This window comes from Ranitomeya imitator, chromosome 2, assembly GCF_032444005.1.
Source record: "Ranitomeya imitator isolate aRanImi1 chromosome 2, aRanImi1.pri, whole genome shotgun sequence".
NCBI classification, from domain to species: Eukaryota; Metazoa; Chordata; class Amphibia; order Anura; family Dendrobatidae; genus Ranitomeya; species Ranitomeya imitator.
Genome location: NC_091283.1, coordinates 702,458,509 through 702,480,675, shown reverse-complemented (window position 1 = coordinate 702,480,675; position 22,167 = coordinate 702,458,509). Strand labels below are relative to the sequence as shown.

The following is a 22,167-nucleotide window of genomic DNA, read 5'->3' as shown; positions in this document are numbered from 1 at the left end:
GGGCTTTCCCAGATTATAGTTCTTCAGTAAGTGCCAAGCTGCTCCACAGAAAACAATGTCCTCTACCTGGAGAGACTAGGGCACATGGTTACATGACAGGCCTTGCTCAGCAGAAACTGCGATGACAGAACACCACTAGCATCATCATGAGTAACACAAAGTTCTCCCTTTCTCTGGCCAGAAGACTAAAGGCTGCGTGATTAATCATGTTATTAAAGGTCATGACGAGTCATTCTGAATGTTATACGCCTGATGAAGGAGTCTTATTAACTCTGAAACGCGTTGCATAAATAAACTATTTTTCTATACATTTCGATTTTCACCTTATTGGCAGAGCTACAGAGACCACGATTTTGTTTTCATTCTTCTTGCCTTGAATTTCAATGGAATGTGCCGCAAAGTCACAGCCTGATCCGCGTTGTGCAAATTTGGGTTTGTTTTTTTTTACTCCTTCACAACATAGGATTTAATAATATGTCATATGTTGGGTCTTCCCCTTTAATGCAGGCTCAAGCGCTGAGCCCACATCTTTTCCAGCACATTACAGCTGATTTCATCAGCTGACATGTGGCCCCAGCAGCTACGAGAGGAATCACGATCCACTCATGGCTGTTGGACAGCAGTATTTAACATGATTGCGCGTCACCAGCTGCGCCCATTAGCGCCTCTGTCACATGACCAAAGGCGTCAATGGGTTGGCATGACAACCCGAGGTTTGCACGAGACCCCCATGGTTGTCATTGCCAATCTGCTATGAGCGGCACCCGGTGGCTGGCCTTCATAGTAGATCAATTCTGTTACACATAGAAGGGCTAAAGACCTCCTATGTGCCTGCTATCAGAGAATCGCAGCTTCAAGTCTCCTAAGAAAACTATTGAAGCATTTATGAAGTAGAAAAAATCTCTTTATAAATTTACAAAAATAAAAAAAATATATATATAAAAGTTCAAATCACCCCTCCCTTTTTGCCTCATTCACAATAAAAATGGAAAAAAATTAAAAATACACATTTGTCATTGCCACGTTCAGAAATGCCCAATCAAAATATAAAATAAATTAATCTGGTAAATGGCATAACGAGAAAAAAAAAAAAAATCAAAAACGACAGAATAAAAATTAAAAAAAAATAATGATCACCGCAAAACTGCTACAAAATGCAATAATAGGCGATCAAAACATCGTATCAAAAAAATATTAGCTCGGAGAGCAAAGAATAAGCCCTCACCCAGCCCCAGATCCCGAAAAATGGATCTACGGGTCTCGGAAAATGGCACAATTTTTGTTTTAAGAAACTTTGGATTTTTTTAACCACTTTAATAAAAAAGAACCTAGACATGTTTGGTGTCTACGAGCTCGGAATAACCTCGAGAATCATAATGGCAGGTCAGGTTTAGCAATTCGTGAACATGGTAAAAAAAAAAAAAAATTGTGGAATTGCACTTTTTTGCAATTTCATCGCACTTGGAATTTTTTTCCCCAGTTTTCCAGTACATTTTATGGTAAAATTAATGGTGTGGTTCAAAAGTACAACTCCTCCCACGTAAAACAAGCCATTACACAGCCATATTGAGGGACACGTAAAAAAAAAAAAAAAAAAGTTATGGCTCTGGGAAGAAGGGGAGCGAAAAATGAGAAAATGGAAAACAGCCTGGGGATGAAGGGGTTAAAACACCAGCATAAATTTTCAGAAACATCTATAGGATGAGAACTTGAGAACTGTTTGATGAAATTCTATGCTAAAACTCAGGTTTGACATGGTTCAACATCATAATTGACTTACGGTAATCTGTACTTATTTTGATGTTATACTGGCTGCAGGAGGCAAAACAAAAGTGAAATGGAACCAGTCATGTGAAAAAACACTATTAACCTGCAGGTATGGGGTTAATCTGCATGTTAATAGCGTTCTGAACCTGCCCAGCACTTAGAGCCCCTCTGCCAAGGTGAAATCTTGCCCCCAGCAGCATTCGGCGTTCAGTCATGGGGGCCGGCGTAGGTTCAGTCACCGCTCTGTGTATAGACAGCAATAGCTGTAACCACTTCCCCGGCCCTGACTGACAGCCAACCCTAAAGCTGAGCGAGCTGTCAGTCGGTGCTGGGGGCGGTTACAGCCACCGCCATCTATACACAGAGCAGGGAATGAACCTGTATCGGCGCCAACCCCATGAATGAACGCCAAACAATACCAGGGAGGATTAAGTTCATTTCTTCACGTCAACAAGGCTCTAAGGCCATGTTCACACTATGCGGTTTTTACCGCGGAGATTTTGCAGCTGCGGGTCCGCTGCAGTTTCCATTGCGTTTACAGTAACATATAAACCCTATCGAAACCGCAAACCGCTGTGCACATGCTGCAGGAAAAACCGCGCGGGAACGCAGTGGTTTACAACCCGCAGCATGTCACTTCTTTGTGCAGAGTCGCAGGGATTCTGCACCCATAGGAATGCATTGATCCGCTTACTTCCCACATGGGGCTGTGCCCACCATGCGGGAAGTAAGCAGATAATGTGCGGTTGCTACCCGGGGTGGAGGAGAGGAGACTCTCCTCCAGGCCCCGGGAACCATATTTGTGTAAAAAAAAAGAAGAATTAAAATAAAAAATAAGCTATACTCACCGTCCGGTCTCAGGTTTGCTATGCGACCAGGACCTGCGGTGATGTTGCGGTCACATGACCGTGACGTCACGAAGGTTCTTCTCGCATAGCATCTTTGGAACCGGACCGCCGCCTGCAGCGCCGAGGAGATCGGGAAGTCAGAGGGTGAGTATATCATTATTTTATTATTTTTAACATTACTATTGATGCTACATATTGCTGCATATGCAGCATCAATAGTAGGAGTAAAATCCCGCAGCGGAACCCGCAGGACAAAACGTGATAAATCTGCAGGGATAACCGCAGCGGGTTTGCCCTGCAGATTTATCAAATCCGCTGCGGGAGAACCCGCAGGGACCCGACGCTATGTGTGAACATAGCCTAAGTGCCGACACTGGGCAGGTTCAGAATGCTATTAACCTGCAGATTAACAGCGTTCTTCACATGACAGGTTCCCTTTAATTCTAAGCATGGTCCTCCACTACATATGATGACACAAAAACTTCATCTTGGGCGGTCACTACAGAGGTGACAAGAAATATACCACAAAGTTCCTCTTTCCGTTCACATTACTAAACCATAAGCAATCTAGACGTGTGTTGTGTATGATATTGCTTCACTGATGAGTCATAGTAAGGTGACAACATAGGAGATGACGGAGCCGCAACTTCCAGTAACTTCTCAGCCACAGTCTGATGTATGCGGCCATGTCAGGACGGCCTTAGAAATTAACGTGGAGTTCAAAACAAAGAAAATTAGAAGCCAGTGGAAAGATTTACAGGAAAATAGCGGCCTGTTGGTGGACAATACCGACAACTACAAAATGATCAGAGGATGTGTGATGGTGAGCAGGTAACAGACGGGGTACCCACTGCTGCACAACCTCTTGTTAAATGCTAAAATTGTCCCATATCAAAGTAAGAAAAGCACATGCTCACCACTGATAGCGGCGCCTTGGATATCACAGCACCAAATGGCTGCTCCGAGATGTAGAGCATGTGCGATTTTATTGAGACCACTTTAGCATTAAAGAAAGGCTGGTCCAGTATTAGACAACCCATTTAACCCCTTAGTGACAGGGCCAAATTTTTGAAATCAGACCAGTGTCAGCTTGTGGGGCAATAACTCTGGAACGCTTCAACAAATCGTACCGATTTTCAGATTGTGTCACGAAAAAAAACTTTGTACTTCACAATAATGGTAAATTTATGTTGATGTATTCTGCTTTTATTTATAAAAATTATCAGACATTTTACAAAAATGGAAAAAAAAATTAGCTATTTTCAGACTTTGAATGATTATTTCTTTAATCCAGATAATCATACCACACAAAAACCTTAATAAATAACATGTCCCACATGACGGCTTTACATCAGCACCATTTGCCAAATGTTGTTTTATTTTGTTAATATTTTAGAAGGTTTAAAAATGTAGCAATCATTTTTCAAGGAAATTTACAAAACAATTTTTTATGGACCTATTACATTTTGAATTTACTCTGGGGGTCCCACATGTTTTAAACCCCCCAAAGTGATGCCATTTTAAAAACAGCACCCCCTCAACATATTCAAAATTGCTGTCAGGTAGTTTCTTAACCCTTCAGGTGCTTTTCAGAAATTACTGCAAAGTGGCATGACAGAAATGAAGAAATGTATTTTTACCATCTAAACTTCTGAACAGGTCACTGTAGCCGGCACACGCAGCATTTTTAAACACGCGTCAAATCTGCAGTGTATTGCACAAGCAATGTAAGGCTATGTTCACACGCAGCAGATTTTGCTGCGGATCCGCAGAAGTTTCCCATGTGTTTACAGTACAATGTAAACCTATGGGAAACGCAATCCGCAGTGTGCATGCGGTCAATTCTTTGTGCGGATTCTGCAGCGGTTTTACACCTGCTCCAATAGAAAACCGCAGGTGTAAAACCGCAGTAAAAATGCGGTAAATCCGCAGGAAAAAAGCAGTACTTTTGCCCTGCGGATTTGTCAAATCCGCTGCGGAAAAATCCGCAGTGAACCATTCTATGTGTGCACATACCCTAAGGCTATGTGCACACATTGCGGATTAGGCTTAGGAATTTCTGGTGCGGATTCTGCCTCTCCTGGCAGAAAACGCACCTGCGGATTTGTTACTTTTTTTGTGCGTTTTTGCTGCGGTTTTCTTGCGGATTGCACTGAAAGGCGCTGGCCGTATCCTATAGCGGCCAAAACTGATGACAGGTTCCCTTTAAGTAAGGTACACTGGAGAGAAGATGATGCTACCTGCCAGAGAAGGTGTTTGTGACAGTGCGGTGGGAGAGTACTGAATGGGGGTTTTGTGGGAGCCCCTGGATCTTTGTATACTGTGTCGGGGTAATATCTGTGGAAAAGCTTTGGTTATCATCACTATACTCATAATGGCGGCTTTGGTATCCACTAGTGTGAGGGAGGTGGGATGTGGCTCACGACCCTTTCTCAGAGCCGAATGTGGCTCCCAGGGACAGAAAGGTTGGGGACCATTGCATTAGATGAAAGCAGGAGGGAGCAAACGATGTGGAAAAGGGGCCTCTCCACATGGTGTTGGGGGAGGGAAGGATCCGCAGTTGGAATGTCTAGGCAAGGGAAAACTGCCATTATTTTCGCACAAACCCCATACAGACCAAAATTATATGACAAAGAAGTTGTCCACTACTTGGACAACTTATTTTCATACCCCTCAAAAATTTCCCAGAGCATTGCACGGCGAATAAGCCTCCTTACCTTGGCATGCCAGAGCCGGTATGTCACTCTCCACAAGAAGAAAACTTACCCCTAACACCGGAACTATCACTCTAACATGGTCCCTGTGCTAGCAGTTTTTCAGCTGAAGTCAATCATCTTAGGCTACGTTCACATTAGCGTTGTGCGAGGCAGCGTCGGGCGCAGCCTCGGCGACGCATGCGTCATGCGCCCCTATTTTTAACATGGGGAGCGCATGGACATGCGTTGTCCTGCGTTTTGTGACGCATGCGTCATTTTGGCGCAACTGTCAGGGCGCAGAGGACGCTGCATGATGCAGTTTCTTCTGCGCCAAAAATCATGCAAAAATGAACGCATGCGTCACAAAAAGCTGCGTTGTGCATGCGTTTTTGCAGGCGTTGTGCGTTGCATTGTAGACGCTGCCCCGCACAACGCTAATGTGAACGTAGCCTTACCCACCAGCTGTAGGGGTCTGTGTGCACGCGAGTGCGATAATCTGCATCATAGATGGGTGCAGGAGCGGTCTGCCATCAAAACTAGAAAAAAAAGACTAGTGCATGATGGAGGACATCATTCCTATACACTAACACACTTACTAGCATTGACCTGTGTCTTGTCCGCTGTACACACAGACAAAACAACGACCAAAACAACATTCTGCCCTACACAGATGGGTCTTGCACATTTGTAACAATGACCATAACATGAACAATCCAGTTCTGACCTATGGAGGCAAGGACCCCACAAGACCAGTAATGACACATCGGTGACAGCAGCTGATCCGGTATGTGCACAGAGGGGCCATACTACTGAGCATATACCGTAGTTGTGGTCGAGCCGCACATTTTACTCTATGTATGAAGAGTGAAATCTCTGGTAATATTTGTAGCATAAAAACGACATCATTCAGATTTCATAGCCTCAGGCCACTGAACTTGTGTGACAGATATTCTCTGAATTAGATTTGTTACAACTTCATACACCGTTACTGCCATGCACAGTGGATTTCATGGATAGAAAATACCTTTGTGAATAACGTATATAGCACTGTTCACACCACCGCAAAGAGCTTTTTACAAAAGGAAAAGATTAATATGTAAAAAGACGAAACTGGTAAAAAATAAATACAGTGATATCCTACAGTCACCAATTCCCACCCTCGAGTCAGGAGACCGCCAGCCAGCCCTTGCATTGCAGTCTGATCTCGGCTTTCTGTAGGGAAGTATGGAAACTGTACCCGTCTTTTCATCACCAGTTAAGTTAATATCAAGGTAATTTATAGAGGAAGTGAACAAAATGTGTAAACTTCAGATTAAAGTTGTTATTTAAATCGGACATATATTTCTCAGCTTCAGATGTTGTGCTTTTCCATAATATAATCAGGTCATCGATGTACCTGCCATAAAATTCAATGTTGTCATGGAAAAATGTTTTGGAGAAAAAAGAAAAACTTCTTCTCAATCAGCTACAACCAAGTTAGCAAGGAAGGAGGACTCTTCAGCAGACTGATGCTCCTCCGATTCCTGTGGTTTTGTCTCTAGTGAGGATGTCACATCAACAGCAAGCACCACTGCTCTAGCAAATCACAGAGTTTGTGCATGTGAGCTGACGGCAAACAACGCTGAGCTCCGAGCTTGTCCACGGAGGCTGCCGGCAAGCAACGCTGAGCTTGTGCACAGAGGCTGCCGGCAAGCAACGCTGAGCTTGTGCACGGAGGCTGCCGGCAAGCAACGCTGAGCTTGTGCACGGAGGCTGCCGGCAAGCAACGCTGAGCTTGTGCACGGAGGCTAACGGCAAGCAACGCTGAGCTCCGCGCTTGTGCATGGAGGCTGACGGCAAGCAACGCTGAGTGCCGCGCTTGTGCATGGAGGCTGACAGCAAGCAATGCTGAGCGCCACGCTTGTGCATGGAGGCTGACAGCAAACAAAGCTGAGCGCAGCGCTTGTGCATGGAAGCGGACGGCAAGCAAAGCTGAGCTTCATGCTTGTGCAAGGAGGCTGAGGGAACAGAGCACTGAGCTCAGTGACTAGCTAATGGGGTGACACAAACTGTTAATGTGATATCAACACTGTAGTCAAAACACCGGGAAAGCATCAGCGGTGGAGAGATGGCCATGGACCCAAGGAGTGCCGAGTTTGTTATGCAAGATATTTTACACAGTTTGGTGCCCAATTTCTTGAGTGCCGACAGCCCCTTTAACCACAAGAACTGATATTCATTTGTCATTCATTACACCTGTCAGGGTGTGTACATCATATCTGGATAAAATAGATTTTAACAAAATATATATACACCGGTACATATAGTACAGACCAAAAGTTTGGACACACCTTCCCATTTAAAGATTTTTCTGTATTTTCATGACTATGAAAATTGTAAATTCACACTGAAAGCATCAAAACTATGAATTAACACATGTGGAATTATATACTTAACAAAAAAGTGTGAAAAAACTGAAATTATGTCTTATATTCTAGGTTCTTCAAAGTAGACACCTTTTGCTTTGATGACTGCTTTGCATACTCTGGGCATTCTCTTGATGAGCTTCAAAAGGTAGTCACCGAGAATGGTTTTCACTCCACAGGTGTGCCCTGTCAGGTTTAATAAGTGGGATTTCTTGCCTTATAAATGGGGTTGGGACCATCAGTTGTGTTGTGCAGAAGTCTGGTCGATACACAGCTGAAAGTCCTACTGAATAGACCGTTTGTATTATGGCAAGAAAAAAGAAGATAAGAAAAGAAAAATGAGTGGCCATCATTAGTTTAAGAAATGAAGGTCAGTCAGTCCGAAAAATTGGGAAAACTCCGAAAGTGTCCCCAAGTGCAGTTGCAAAAATCATCAAGCGCTACCAAGAAACTGGCTCACATTAGGATCGCCCCAGGAAAGGAAGACCAAGAGTCACCTCTGCTTCTGAGGATAAGTTTATCCGAGTCACCAGCCTCAGAAATCGCAGGTTAACAGCAGCTCAGATTAGAGACCAGGTCAATGCCACACAGAGTTCTAGCAGCAGACACATCTCTACAACAACTGTTAATAGGAGAATTTGTGCAGCAGGCCTTCATGGTAAAATAGCTGCTAGCAAACCACAGCTAAGGACAGGCAACAAGCAGAAGAGACTTGTTTGGGCCCAAGAACACAAGGAATGGACATTAGACCAGTGGAAATCTATGCTTTGGTCTGATGAGTCCAAATTTGAGATCTTTGGTTCCAACCGTGTCTTTGTGCAATGCAGAAAAGGTGAACGGATGGACTCTACATGCCTGGTTCCCACCGTGAAGCATGGAGGAGGAGGTGTGATGGTGTGGGGGTGCTTTGCTGGTGACACTGTTGGGGATTTATTCAAAATTGAAGGCATACTGAACCAGCATGGCTACCACAGCATCTTGCAGCGGCATGCTATTCCATCCGGTTTGCGTTTAGTTGGACCATCATTTATTTTTCAACAGGACAATGACCCCAAACACACCTCCAGGCTGTGTAAGGGCTATTTGACCAAGAAGGAGAGTGATGGGGTGCTACGCCAGATGACCTGGCCTCCACAGTCACCAGACCTGAACCCAATCGAGATGGTTTGGGGTGAGCTGGATCGCAGATTGAAGGCAAATGGGCCAACAAGTGCTAAGCATCTCTGGGAACTCCTTCAAGATTGTTGGAAGACCATTTCCGGTGACTACCTCTTGAAGCTCATCAAGAGAATGCTAAGAGTGTGCAAAGCAGTCAGCAAAGCAAAATGTGTCTACTTTGAAGAACCTAGAATATAAGACATAATTTCAGTTGTTTCACACTTTTTTGTTAAGTATATAATTCCACATGTGTTAATTCATAGTTTCGATGCCTTCAGTGTGAATTTACAATTTTCATAGTCATGAAAATACAGAAAAATCTTTACATGAGATGTGTCCAAACTTTTGGTCTGTACTGTACATACACACACACATTACAGACCATCTAATAGTACACATTATCTGTACATAATATACACTGCACATGTGTACACTACAGCCCTACACATTACCGGTTGTCAGGAGATAGGAAGAAGTTCTGATTACTTCAATTACACATACAGAGATCTCAGATGCAGTTTCCTCTGCCTGCCAGCACAAGGCTGGAATTCTAAGCCACTCTTCCTCCCTCCCCCCTGCTATATAGCTGTAATGTGAGACCAGCTTGCCATCTCCACTGAGGAATTTTAATGGTTTTGTGCTGGGAAAGCCAGTCTGCTGTCTAAACCCCTCATTCCCCCCCCCTCCCGCCTGATACCAGCTATAACTGGCACAGCAACTTCCAAACCGCATGGGACTCTTTTGTTATTGAAAAGTTCTGTATAATGGCACCGATCAGGGATAGAGATATAAGGGTTACATATTCCGAATGTCCACCGAGAAATCGCTAGAATCTAAGCCCAACGAAATGCAAAGAATGGATTTCTCCATAAGCGGGTCATATGTCTACGCCGTGTTTATACTTAAAAGAACCCCCAAGACGTGGTGAGCATCATGATCATTGTGTCGTTCGTCTCCAAGGTTCACACAGCGAGATATGTAAAGAAATGGCTTGTCATAACTCTAAGAAAGGGGCGTATTCAGCCTCTGAGTGAGGTCACAACAAGGGGAGTGGCTTGGTTTTGGGCACGGAGATAAGCGAGACATCAGTCTTCACTAGTCTTTTGTCCCGGGTCTAGCTGCGAGACAGATCTGTAATGCATCTGGATGTATGTCCATCCCCCACAGCACATCGTCTGCCATGAGATGAAATGACATAACGAACAGTAAGTGTTTTTCAACTTTAAGCCCATTTTATTTGTAATTGTACAGTACATACAATACTTGGCTACTTTTATTATATTTTTCTATACTTCTGTAAACACTGCCTACCTTTTTGGAGTAAAATATATAAAATTACTAGCTTTATTTCTCCTTTATCTATAACGTACTGTCACGTCCTCTGGAGTGAATTAAGCTACTAATTTGGGTTGGCTCCAGACCCGTTATTAAGAAATCGGAGCCGGTGGCAGCGGATTTGTTCTGTTCGTTTGGGACTTTGTAGCGACGGACGGAATTGATAATTATAGTTCCCGCCTGAGTGGGAGTAGTTATATCGCCCCCGCTGCAGTGTGCCCATTAGCCAGTACAAAGTAAGGCAGCCTTTCTGGCGACTAATTATCCTAGGTGCAGTACCGTCTGACCTGAGGGTAAGGAGGGCGCCAGAGAGCTGCAGGTTCCAAACAGGAACTGGGAAGTGGGATATAGATAAATCCCCTTCAGAAAGAACTGGGCAACCAAACAACTCCGGTTCATGGCATATTATTGTGACCGGCGGGGATTATAAAGACATCCTCCCTGGGATCCGTGACATCGGTCATCTAATAAGACACACTATCTATACATAATATACACTACACATGTGTGAACTACAGTGCCTTGCAAAAGTATTCTGCCCCCTGGAACTTTTCAACCTACTCCCACAAATCATGCTTCAAACATAAAGATACCAAATGTAAATTTTTGGTGAAGAATCAACATGTGGAACACAATTGTGAAGTTAATCAAAATTTATTCCTTATTTTAAGTTTTTGTCGAAATTCACAAACTGAAAAGTGGGGCTTTCAGTGCAGCAAACTCACTCCAGGAGTTCATTGTGGATCTCTGAATGATCCAGTGTTGTACTAAATGCCTAATGATGATAAATATAATCCATCTGTGTGTAATCAAGTCTCCGTATAAATGCACCTGCTCTGTGATAGTCTCAGGGTTCTGTTTGAAGCACAGAGAGCATAATGAAGATCAAGGAACACAACAGGCTGGTCCGTGATACTGTTGTGGACAAGTTTAAAGCCGGATTTGGATACAAAATGATTTCCAAAACTGTAAACATCACAAGTAGCACTGTGCAAGCGATCATATCGAAATGGAAGGAGTAACATACCACTGCAAATCTACCAAGACCCGACCATCCCTCTAAACTTTCATCTAAAACAAGGAGAAGACTGATCAGAGATGCAGCCAAGAGGCCTATGATGACTCTGGATGAACTGCAGAGACCTACAGCTGAGGTGGGACAGTCTGTCCATTGGACAACAATCAGTCGTACACTGCACAAATCTGGCCTTTATGGAAGAGTGGCAAAAAGAAAGCCATTTCTCAAAGATATCCATAACAAGTGTCATTTTAAATTTTCAACAAGCCACCTGGGAGACACACCAAACACGTGGAGGAAGAAGGTGCTCTGGTCAGATGAAACCAAAATCGAAATATATGTTTGGCGTAAAGGCAACACAGCTCATCACCCTGAACACACCATCCCCACTGTCAAACATGGTGGTGGCAGCATCATGGTTTGGGCCTGATTTTCTTCAGCAGGGACAGGGAAGATGGTTACAATTGATGGGAAGATGGATGGAGCCAAATACAGGACCATGCTTTAAGAAAACCTGTTTGAGTCTGCAAAAGACCAGAGACTGGGACGGAGATCTGTCTTCCAACAAGACAATGATCCCAAACATAAAGCAAAATCTACAATGGAATGGTTCACAAATAAACGTATCCAGGTGATAGAATGGCCAAGTCAGGGTATGTGCACACGTCCGGATTTTTCGCGTTTTTTTTGCGGATTTTCCCGATAAAAACGCTATAAATCCGCATAAAAAACGCTCAAATTATGCATCCTATCATTTAGAATGCATTCCGCATTTTTTGTGCAGATGTATGCGTTTTTTTCCGCAAAAAAAACGCAATCCGCAAAAAGAATGGCCATGCTCATTCTTTTTGTGGATTTTCTGCGGATTTCATGCATTCAGGGAAAAAAAAAAAAAAACGCAAAAAATCCGCGAGAAAAACGCGCGGAAAAAAACACGATTTTCTGGCAGATTTCTCCGGATTTTGTCAGGAAAAAAACCTGACGTGTGCACATAGCCTCAAAGTCCAGACCTCAATCCAATCGAGAATCTGTGGAAAGAGATGAAAACTGCTGTTCACAGGTGATCTCCATCAAACCTCACTGAGCTCGAGCTGTTTGCCAAGAAAGAATGGGCAAGAATATCAGTCTCTCGATGTACAACACTGATAGAGACATACCCCAAGTGACTTGCAGCTGTAATCGCAGCAAAAGGTGGCACAACAAAGTATTAAGTTAAAGGGGCCAAATAACATTGCACGCCCTACTTTTCAGTTTTTGAATTTCCACAAAAATTTAAAATAACCAATAATTTTCGTTCAACTTCAAAATTGTGCTCCACTTGTTGATTCTTCAACAAAAATTTACATTTGGTTTCTTTATGTTTGAAGCATGATATGTGAAAAAGGTTTAAAAGTTCCAGGGAGCCGAATACTTTCACAAGGCACTGTACATGCATTCAAATTACCGGTCATTTAATAATACACATTATCTGTACATAAGGGTACGTTCACATTTGCGGTTTGCGCCGCAGCCGCAACAAAACGCATGCGTCGTGCGGCCCTATCTTTAACATTGGGGCCGCATGTGCATGCGTTGTGTTGCGTTTTGTGCCGCATGCGGCGTTAGGGCGCACCTGCCTGGGCGCGTCAAACGCAACATGTTGCATTTTTCGGGCGGCGCCGACCTTTTCAAAAACGCATGCGTCGTGCGGCCCTATCTTTTAACATTGGCGCCGCATGGGCCGCATGTGCATGCGTTTTGCTGCGTTTTTGTTTGCGTTGTGCGTTGCGGCGACGACGCTGCGGCGCACAACGCAAATGTGAACTTAGACTAATATACACTGCACATATGTACACTACAGCCATGCACATTACCGGTCATCTAATAATAAACATTATCTGTACATAATATACACTGCACGTGTACACATTACCGGTCATCTAATAACCCACACTATGTGTACATAATATACACTGCACATATGTACACTACAGCCATGCACATTACCGGTCATCTAATAATACACATTATCTGTACATAATATACACTGCACGTGTACACATTACCGGTCATCTAATAACCCACACTATGTGTACATAATATACACTGCACATGCGTACACTACAGCCATGCACATTACCGGTCATCTAATAATACACAGTATTAGATGACCGGGAATGTGTATCGCTGTAGTGCACACATGTGCAGTGTATATTATGTACAGATAGTGTGTGTTATTAGATGACCGGTAACGTGTATGGCTGTAGTACACATGTGCAGTGTATATTATGTACAGATAGTGTGTGTTATTAAATGACCGGTAATGTGTATGGCTGTAGTGCACATGTGCAGTGTATATTATGTACATAAAATGTGTGTTATTAGATGACCGGTAATGTGTATGGCTGTAGTGCACACATGTGCAGTGTATATTATGTACAGATAGTGTGTGTTATTAGATGACCGGTAATGTGTATGGCTGTAGTGCACACATGTGCAGTGTATATTATGTACAGATAGTGTGTGTTATTAGATGACCGGTAATGTGTATGGCTGTAGTACACATGTGCAGTGTATATTATGTACAGATAGTGTGTGTTATTAGATGACCAGTAACGTGTACGGCTGTAGTGCACATGTGCAGTGTATATTATGTACAGATAGTGTGTGTTATTAGATGACCGGTAATGTGTATGGCTGTAGTACACATGTGCAGTGTATATTATGTACAGATAGTGTGTGTTATTAGATGACCAGTAACGTGTATGGCTGTAGTGCACATGTGCAGTGTATATTATGTACAGATAATGTGTGTTATTAGATGACCGGGAATGTGTATGGCTGTAATGTACACATGTGCAGTGTATATTATGTACAGATAGTGTGTGTTATTAGATGACCGGTAACGTGTATGGCTGTAGTGCACATGTGCAGTGTATATTATGTACAGATAGTGTGTGTTATTAGATAACCGGTAATGTGTATGGCTGTAGTGCACACATGTATTAGGTACAGATAGTGTGTGTTATTAGATGACCGGTAATGTGTATGGCTGTAGTGCACACATGCATTAGGTACAGATAGTGTGTGTTATTAGATGACCGGTAATGTGTATAGCTGTAGTGCACACATGTATTAGGTACAGATAGTGTGTGTTATTAGATGACCGGTAATGTGTATGGCTGTAGTGCACACATGTATTAGGTACAGATAGTGTGTGTTATTAGATGACCGGTAATGTGTATAGCTGTAGTGCACACATGTATTAGGTACAGATAGTGTGTGTTATTAGATGACCGGTAATGTGTATGGCTGTAGTGCACACATGTATTAGGTACAGATAGTGTGTGTTATTAGATGACCGGTAATGTGTATAGCTGTAGTGCACACATGTATTAGGTACAGATAGTGTGTGTTATTAGATGACCGGTAATGTGTATGGCTGTAGTGCACACATGTATTAGGTACAGATAGTGTGTGTTATTAGATAACCGGTAATGTGTATGGCTGTAGTGCACACATGTATTAGGTACAGATAGTGTGTGTTATTAGATGACCGGTAATGTGTATGGCTGTAGTGCACACATGTATTAGGTACAGATAGTGTGTGTTATTAGATGACCGGTAATGTGTATGGCTGTAGTGCACACATGCATTAGGTACAGATAGTGTGTGTTATTAGATGACCGGTAATGTGTATGGCTGTAGTGCACACATGTATTAGGTACAGATAGTGTGTGTTATTAGATGACCGGTAATGTGTATAGCTGTAGTGCACACATGTATTAGGTACAGATAGTGTGTGTTATTAGATGACCGGGAATGTGTATGGCTGTAGTGCACACATGCATTAGGTACAGATAGTGTGTGTTATTAGATGACCGGTAATGTGTATAGCTGTAGTGCACACATGTATTAGGTACAGATAGTGTGTGTTATTAGATGACCGGGAATGTGTATGGCTGTAGTGCACACATGTATTAGGTACAGATAGTGTGTGTTATTAGATGACCGGTAATGTGTATGGCTGTAGTGCACACATGTATTAGGTACAGATAGTGTGTGTTATTAGATGACCGGTAATGTGTATAGCTGTAGTGCACACACGTGCAGTGTATATTATGTACAGATAGTGTGTGTTATTAGATGACCGGTAATGTTTATGGCTGTAGTGCACACATGTATTATGTACAGATAGTGTGTGTTATAAGATGACCGGGAATGTGTATAGCTGTAGTGCACACATGTATTATGTACAGATAGTGTGTGTTATTAGATGACCGGGAATGTGTATAGCTGTAGTGCACACATGTATTATGTACAGATAGTGTGTGTTATTAGATGACCGGTAATGTGTATGGCTGTAGTGCACACATGTATTAGGTACAGATAGTGTGTGTTATTAGATGACCGGTAATGTGTATGGCTGTAGTGCACACATGCATTAGGTACAGATAGTGTGTGTTATTAGATGACCGGTAATGTGTATGGCTGTAGTGCACACATGTATTAGGTACAGATAGTGTGTGTTATTAGATGACCGGTAATGTGTATAGCTGTAGTGCACACATGTATTAGGTACAGATAGTGTGTGTTATTAGATGACCGGGAATGTGTATGGCTGTAGTGCACACATGCATTAGGTACAGATAGTGTGTGTTATTAGATGACCGGTAATGTGTATAGCTGTAGTGCACACATGTATTAGGTACAGATAGTGTGTGTTATTAGATGACCGGGAATGTGTATGGCTGTAGTGCACACATGTATTAGGTACAGATAGTGTGTGTTATTAGATGACCGGTAATGTGTATAGCTGTAGTGCACACACGTGCAGTGTATATTATGTACAGATAGTGTGTGTTATTAGATGACCGGTAATGTTTATGGCTGTAGTGCACACATGTATTATGTACAGATAGTGTGTGTTATTAGATGACCGGGAATGTGTATAGCTGTAGTGCACACACGTGCAGTGTATATTATGTACAGATAGTGTGTGTTATTAGATGACCGGTAATGTTTATGGCTGTAGTGCACACATGTATTATGTACAGATAGTGTGTGTTATTAGATGACCGGTAATGTGTATAGCTGTAGTGCACACACGTGCAGTGTATATTATGTACAGATAGTGTGTGTTATTAGATGACCGGTAATGTTTATGGCTGTAGTGCACACATGTATTATGTACAGATAGTGTGTGTTATTAGATGACCGGTAATGTTTATGGCTGTAGTGCACACATGTATTATGTACAGATAGTGTGTGTTATTAGATGACCGGTAATGTGTATAGCTGTAGTGCACACACGTGCAGTGTATATTATGTACAGATAGTGTGTGTTATTAGATGACCGGTAATGTTTATGGCTGTAGTGCACACATGCATTAGGTACAGATAGTGTGTGTTATTAGATGACCGGGAATGTGTATAGCTGTAGTGCACACATGTATTATGTACAGATAGTGTGTGTTATTAGATGACCGGGAATGTGTATAGCTGTAGTGCACACATGTATTAGGTACAGATAGTGTGTGTTATTAGATGACCGGTAATGTGTATAGCTGTAGTGCACACATGTATTAGGTACAGATAGTGTGTGTTATTAGATGACCGGTAATGTGTATGGCTGTAGTGCACACATGTGCAGTGTATATTATGTACAGATAGTGTGTGTTATTAGATGACCGGTAATGTGTATAGCTGTAGTGCACACATGTATTATGTACAGATAGTGTGTGTTATTAGATGACCGGTAATGTGTATGGCTGTAGTGCACACATGTATTAGGTACAGATAGTGTGTGTTATTAGATGACCGGTAATGTGTATAGCTGTAGTGCACACATGTATTAGGTACAGATAGTGTGTGTTATTAGATGACCGGTAATGTGTATGGCTGTAGTGCACACATGTGCAGTGTATATTATGTACAGATAGTGTGTGTTATTAGATGACCGGTAATGTGTATAGCTGTAGTGCACACATGTATTATGTACAGATAGTGTGTGTTATTAGATGACCGGTAATGTGTATAGCTGTAGTGCACACATGTATTAGGTACAGATAGTGTGTGTTATTAGATGACCGGTAATGTGTATAGCTGTAGTGCACACATGTATTAGGTACAGATAGTGTGTGTTATTAGATGACCGGTAATGTGTATGGCTGTAGTGCACACATGTGCAGTGTATATTAGGTACAGATAGTGTGTGTTATTAGATGACCGGTAATGTTATTACACCCAGGACCTACACAAACACCAGCTATGGAGGTAAACAACAGATGGCTAGTCTCTTCCCGCCCGTGTCTCCGGTGCTGGCGCCCCCCATACCCCTTCAGCACACGCCGCCCCCCATTCCCGGGCACTTACCGGCAGCTCAGCACGAACACTGTAGGAAGTTACAAGGAGCCGACTGGAAAGTTGTATCTTCACAGTGAATGCACCGCGCTCCTCCCCAGTCACACAGGAAGTACTAGCCCCTCACCCCCTCCATTCATGTCAATGGGTGGTGCCTGACGGTGTGTGTCATAGACTGATACTGGAAATCCCTGAAGAACGGCCCATTACTAGCAGCGTCCAGGGGAGCATCGCTGCATACCCTGCATAATACAGTGCGAGGCGACAGCTGGGTGTTATCGCAATGTCCGTGTCCTTATCGCTGTAGTGGGAATGGTGACATAGCAGCATGGTCTATTATTGTACTTGTTTATTTCGCTTTCTATTTGCTTTTCACATAAGAAGTGAAGTAAAAAAACATTCTGAGGAAATCATAAGCTACAAATATTGTAGGTGAGCAGAGTGAGGCAACCGGCAGCCAGGAATCAGTATGCCAGACCCTGAGGCAACCAGCAGTCGGGAACCCGTGTGCCAGACCCTGAGGCAACCAGCAGTCAGGAACCCGTATGCCAGACCCTGAGGCAACCAGCAGTCAGGAACCTGTGTGCCAGACCCTGGTGCAACCAGCAGTCAGGAACCCGTGTGCCAGACCCTGAGGCAACCAGCAGTCAGGAACCCGTGTGCCAGACCCTGAGGCAACCAGCAGTCAGGAACCCGTGTGCCAGAACCTGAGGCAACCAGCAGTCAGGAACCCGTATGCCAGACCCTGAGGCAACCAGCAGTCAGGAACCCGTATGCCAGACCCTGAGGCAACCAGCAGTCAGGAACCCGTGTGCCAGAACCTGAGGCAACCAGCAGTCAGGAACCCGTGTGCCAGACCCTGAGGCAACCAGCAGTCAGGAACCTGTGTGCCAGACCCTGAGGCAACCAGCAGTCAGGAACCTGTGTGCCAGACCCTGAGGCAACCAGCAGTCAGGAACCTGTGTGCCAGACCCTGAGGCAACCAGCAGTCAGGAACCTGTGTGCCAGACCCTGAGGCAACCAGCAGTCAGGAACCCGTGTGCCAGACCCTGAGGCAACCAGCAGTCAGGAACCCGTATGCCAGAACCTGAGGCAACCAGCAGTCAGGAACCCGTATGCCAGACCCTGAGGCAACCAGCAGTCAGGAACCCGTATGCCAGACCCTGAGGCAACCAGCAGTCAGGAACCCGTGTGCCAGACCCTGAGGCAACCAGCAGTCAGGAACCCGTGTGCCAGACCCTGAGGCAACCAGCAGTCAGGAACCCGTATGCCAGACCCTGAGGCAACCAGCAGTCAGGAACCTGTGTGCCAGACCCTGAGGCAACCAGCAGTCAGGAACCCGTATGCCAGACCCTGAGGCAACCAGCAGTCAGGAACCTGTGTGCCAGACCCTGAGGCAACCAGCAGTCAGGAACCCGTATGCCAGACCCTGAGGCAACCAGCAGTCAGGAACCCGTATGCCAGACCCTGAGGCAACCAGCAGTCAGGAACCCGTATGCCAAACCCTGAGGCAACCAGCAGTCAGGAACCCGTGTGCCAGAACCTGAGGCAACCAGCAGTCAGGAACCTGTGTGCCAGACCCTGAGGCAACCAGCAGTCAGGAACCCGTATGCCAGACCCTGAGGCAACCAGCAGTCAGGAACCTGTGTGCCAGACCCTGAGGCAACCAGCAGTCAGGAACCTGTGTGCCAGACCCTGAGGCAACCAGCAGTCAGGAACCCGTATGCCAGACCCTGAGGCAACCAGCAGTCAGGAACCCGTATGCCAGACCCTGAGGCAACCAGCAGTCAGGAACCTGTGTGCCAGACCCTGAGGCAACCAGCAGTCAGGAACCTGTGTGCCAGACCCTGAGGCAACCAGCAGTCAGGAACCTGTGTGCCAGACCCTGAGGCAACCAGCAGTCAGGAACCCGTATGCCAGACCCTGAGGCAACCAGCAGTCAGGAACCCGTATGCCAGACCCTGAGGCAACCAGCAGTCAGGAACCCGTATGCCAAACCCTGAGGCAACCAGCAGTCAGGAACCCGTGTGCCAGAACCTGAGGCAACCAGCAGTCAGGAACCTGTGTGCCAGACCCTGAGGCAACCAGCAGTCAGGAACCCGTATGCCAGACCCTGAGGCAACCAGCAGTCAGGAACCTGTGTGCCAGACCCTGAGGCAACCAGCAGTCAGGAACCTGTGTGCCAGACCCTGAGGCAACCAGCAGTCAGGAACCCGTATGCCAGACCCTGAGGCAACCAGCAGTCAGGAACCCGTATGCCAGACCCTGAGGCAACCAGCAGTCAGGAACCTGTGTGCCAGACCCTGAGGCAACCAGCAGTCAGGAACCCGTATGCCAGACCCTGAGGCAACCAGCAGTCAGGAACCTGTGTGCCAGACCCTGAGGCAACCAGCAGTCAGGAACCCGTATGCCAGACCCTGAGGCAACCAGCAGTCAGGAACCTGTGTGCCAGACCCTGAGGCAACCAGCAGTCAGGAACCCGTATGCCAGACCCTGAGGCAACCAGCAGTCAGGAACCCGTATGCCAGACCCTGAGGCAACCAGCAGTCAGGAACCCTTATGTCAGGATGCCAGATCCTGAGACAAACAGCAGCCAGGAACCTCTATGCCAGTATGCCAGACCCTGAGGCAACAAAGAACCCCTATGCCAGCATGCCAGACCCTGAGCACAACTGTTATGAGAGGCTCACACAGTTACTAGGCCCAAGTAACTAAGTAGGAGGACAACTGTAATAAGTGGCTGACACAGTTAGTAGGCCAAAATAATAAAGTGGGCTAAATGTCAGCCAAAAAAATGTTCATAAATAAACTGGTCGCATAGCTAAGTACACTGGTGAGCTCCTCTGCTGAGTAGTAGACAGTGGTAGTTGGCGCAAAGTATTAACTGGTCTAAATGGAGGCCAGGGACCATGTATATTTTTACTATCATCTATCATTTTAACAAATTTGTATTGGCAGTGCCATTGAAGGATTTAACAGCACTGACTACACAGTGGTGGAGCAGGGAGAGGTAAGTATTGCAAGTGGTAGAGCACTGTTCGAGCTGGGGGGACACTCGTGGGCGGCGGTACTGGCACAGGGCCCCTCATATTGCACCACCACCGTCAGAGACACTTCATTGTACTATGAGGGACCCTGTGCCAGTGCCTTTGCCCAAAAGTGGGCACACCCACCTGTCCAGGCAAACGGGACTTGCACGGGTGCTTGCGCCAAGTGGTGATCAGTGACCACGGAACTGTGGGGGGAGTCAGACCATTTAGGGAGGTATAAAAATGGCCTATGGTGGACATTCAGCAGCTGCAAATGGAGGAATTGGAGCAGTCAGTAAGAGGAGGCCAAAAGCAAGACATTTTTCAGGCAAGCTACATGTCAGCAGGGGAAAATGGGGAAAAATAATTTGAAATCCATGATTGGTTCATTTTAATGAAGGTTAGATCATCACCATTTCGGGTGACCAGACGAGTCCTTTTTTCGGTCAGTATCGAACCAGCAGCACTGAAGACTCTTTCTGAGAGCACACTAGCAGCTGGGCAAGCGAGCTCCTGTAATGCATATTCTGCCAATTCAGGCCAGGTGTCTATTTTTGATGCCCAGTAATCAAAGGGGAATGACCTGTGAGGGAGAACATCGATATGGGAGGAAAAATAGTTCGTAACCATACTGGACGAATGCTGTCTCCTGTCACTTTGAATCGATGCAGCAGTACCTGTCGTGTCTGCGGTCATTGCGAAATCACTCCACAACCTGGTCATAAAACCGCTCTGTCCAACGCCACTTCTGTTTTGTGCACCTCTAACACCTCTGCCATGTTGCCCCCTACAGCTCGTGTGAGAACCATCACCGCTGCTGTGTGCTGGGAATGCCTGAACCAAACGGTCTACAAGAGTTGCTTGTTTGGTAGCCAATATTTGCTCAAGGTTCTCATGTGGCATGATATTTTGTAATTTCCCTTTACATCGTGGATCCAGGAGGCAGGCCAACCAGTAATCGTCATCGGTCATCATTTTTTATAATGCGGGGGTCCCTTTTTAGAATACGCAAGGCATACTCAGCCATGTGGGCCAATGTTCCAGGTGTCAATTCACTGCTTGTGCTGGGTTGAGGAGCACTTTTTGCAAATCAACATCACTTGTCTCCCGCAAAAACCCTGTACCTGACCTTGCAACGCCACCAGTTTCTATTGCCCCCTGAGAAGCATCCTCCTCCCATAAATATTCATCCCGATCATCCTCCTCCTCCTCTTCGTCCGCCACCTCGTCCAGGAGAGTTCCCTGAGCAGATAATGGCTGACTGTCATCAAGGCTTCCCTCGCAGACGCCTGCTCCTTAATGTGCGTCAAACTTTGCATCAGCAGACGCATTAGTGGGATGCTCATGCTTATGATGGCGTCGTCTGCACTTACCAGCCGTGTGCATTCCTCAAAACACTGAAGGACTTGACAGAGGTTTCGTAGCTTCGACAACTGCACACCAGACAACTCCATGTCTGCCATCCAACTGCCTGCCCGTATATGTGTATCCTCCCAAAAATACATTACAGCATGCCTCTGTTCGCACAGCCTCTGAAGCATGTGCAGTGTGGAGTTCCACCTTGTTGCA

At 45.1% G+C, this 22,167-nt stretch overlaps 1 protein-coding gene across 1 annotated transcript in view; it reads right to left on the bottom strand.

Annotated features, from left to right (window-relative positions):
• TSPAN14 (tetraspanin 14) overlaps nucleotides 1-17,669 on the bottom strand; it is a 77,479-nt gene extending 59,810 nt beyond the window's left edge. The window contains exon 1 of the mRNA XM_069753122.1: nucleotides 17,582-17,669. The gene's annotated coding sequence lies outside the window, so the exon portion shown is untranslated. The remainder of the gene's footprint in view (nucleotides 1-17,581) is intronic.
• Nucleotides 17,670-22,167: the final 4,498 nt, after the last annotated feature.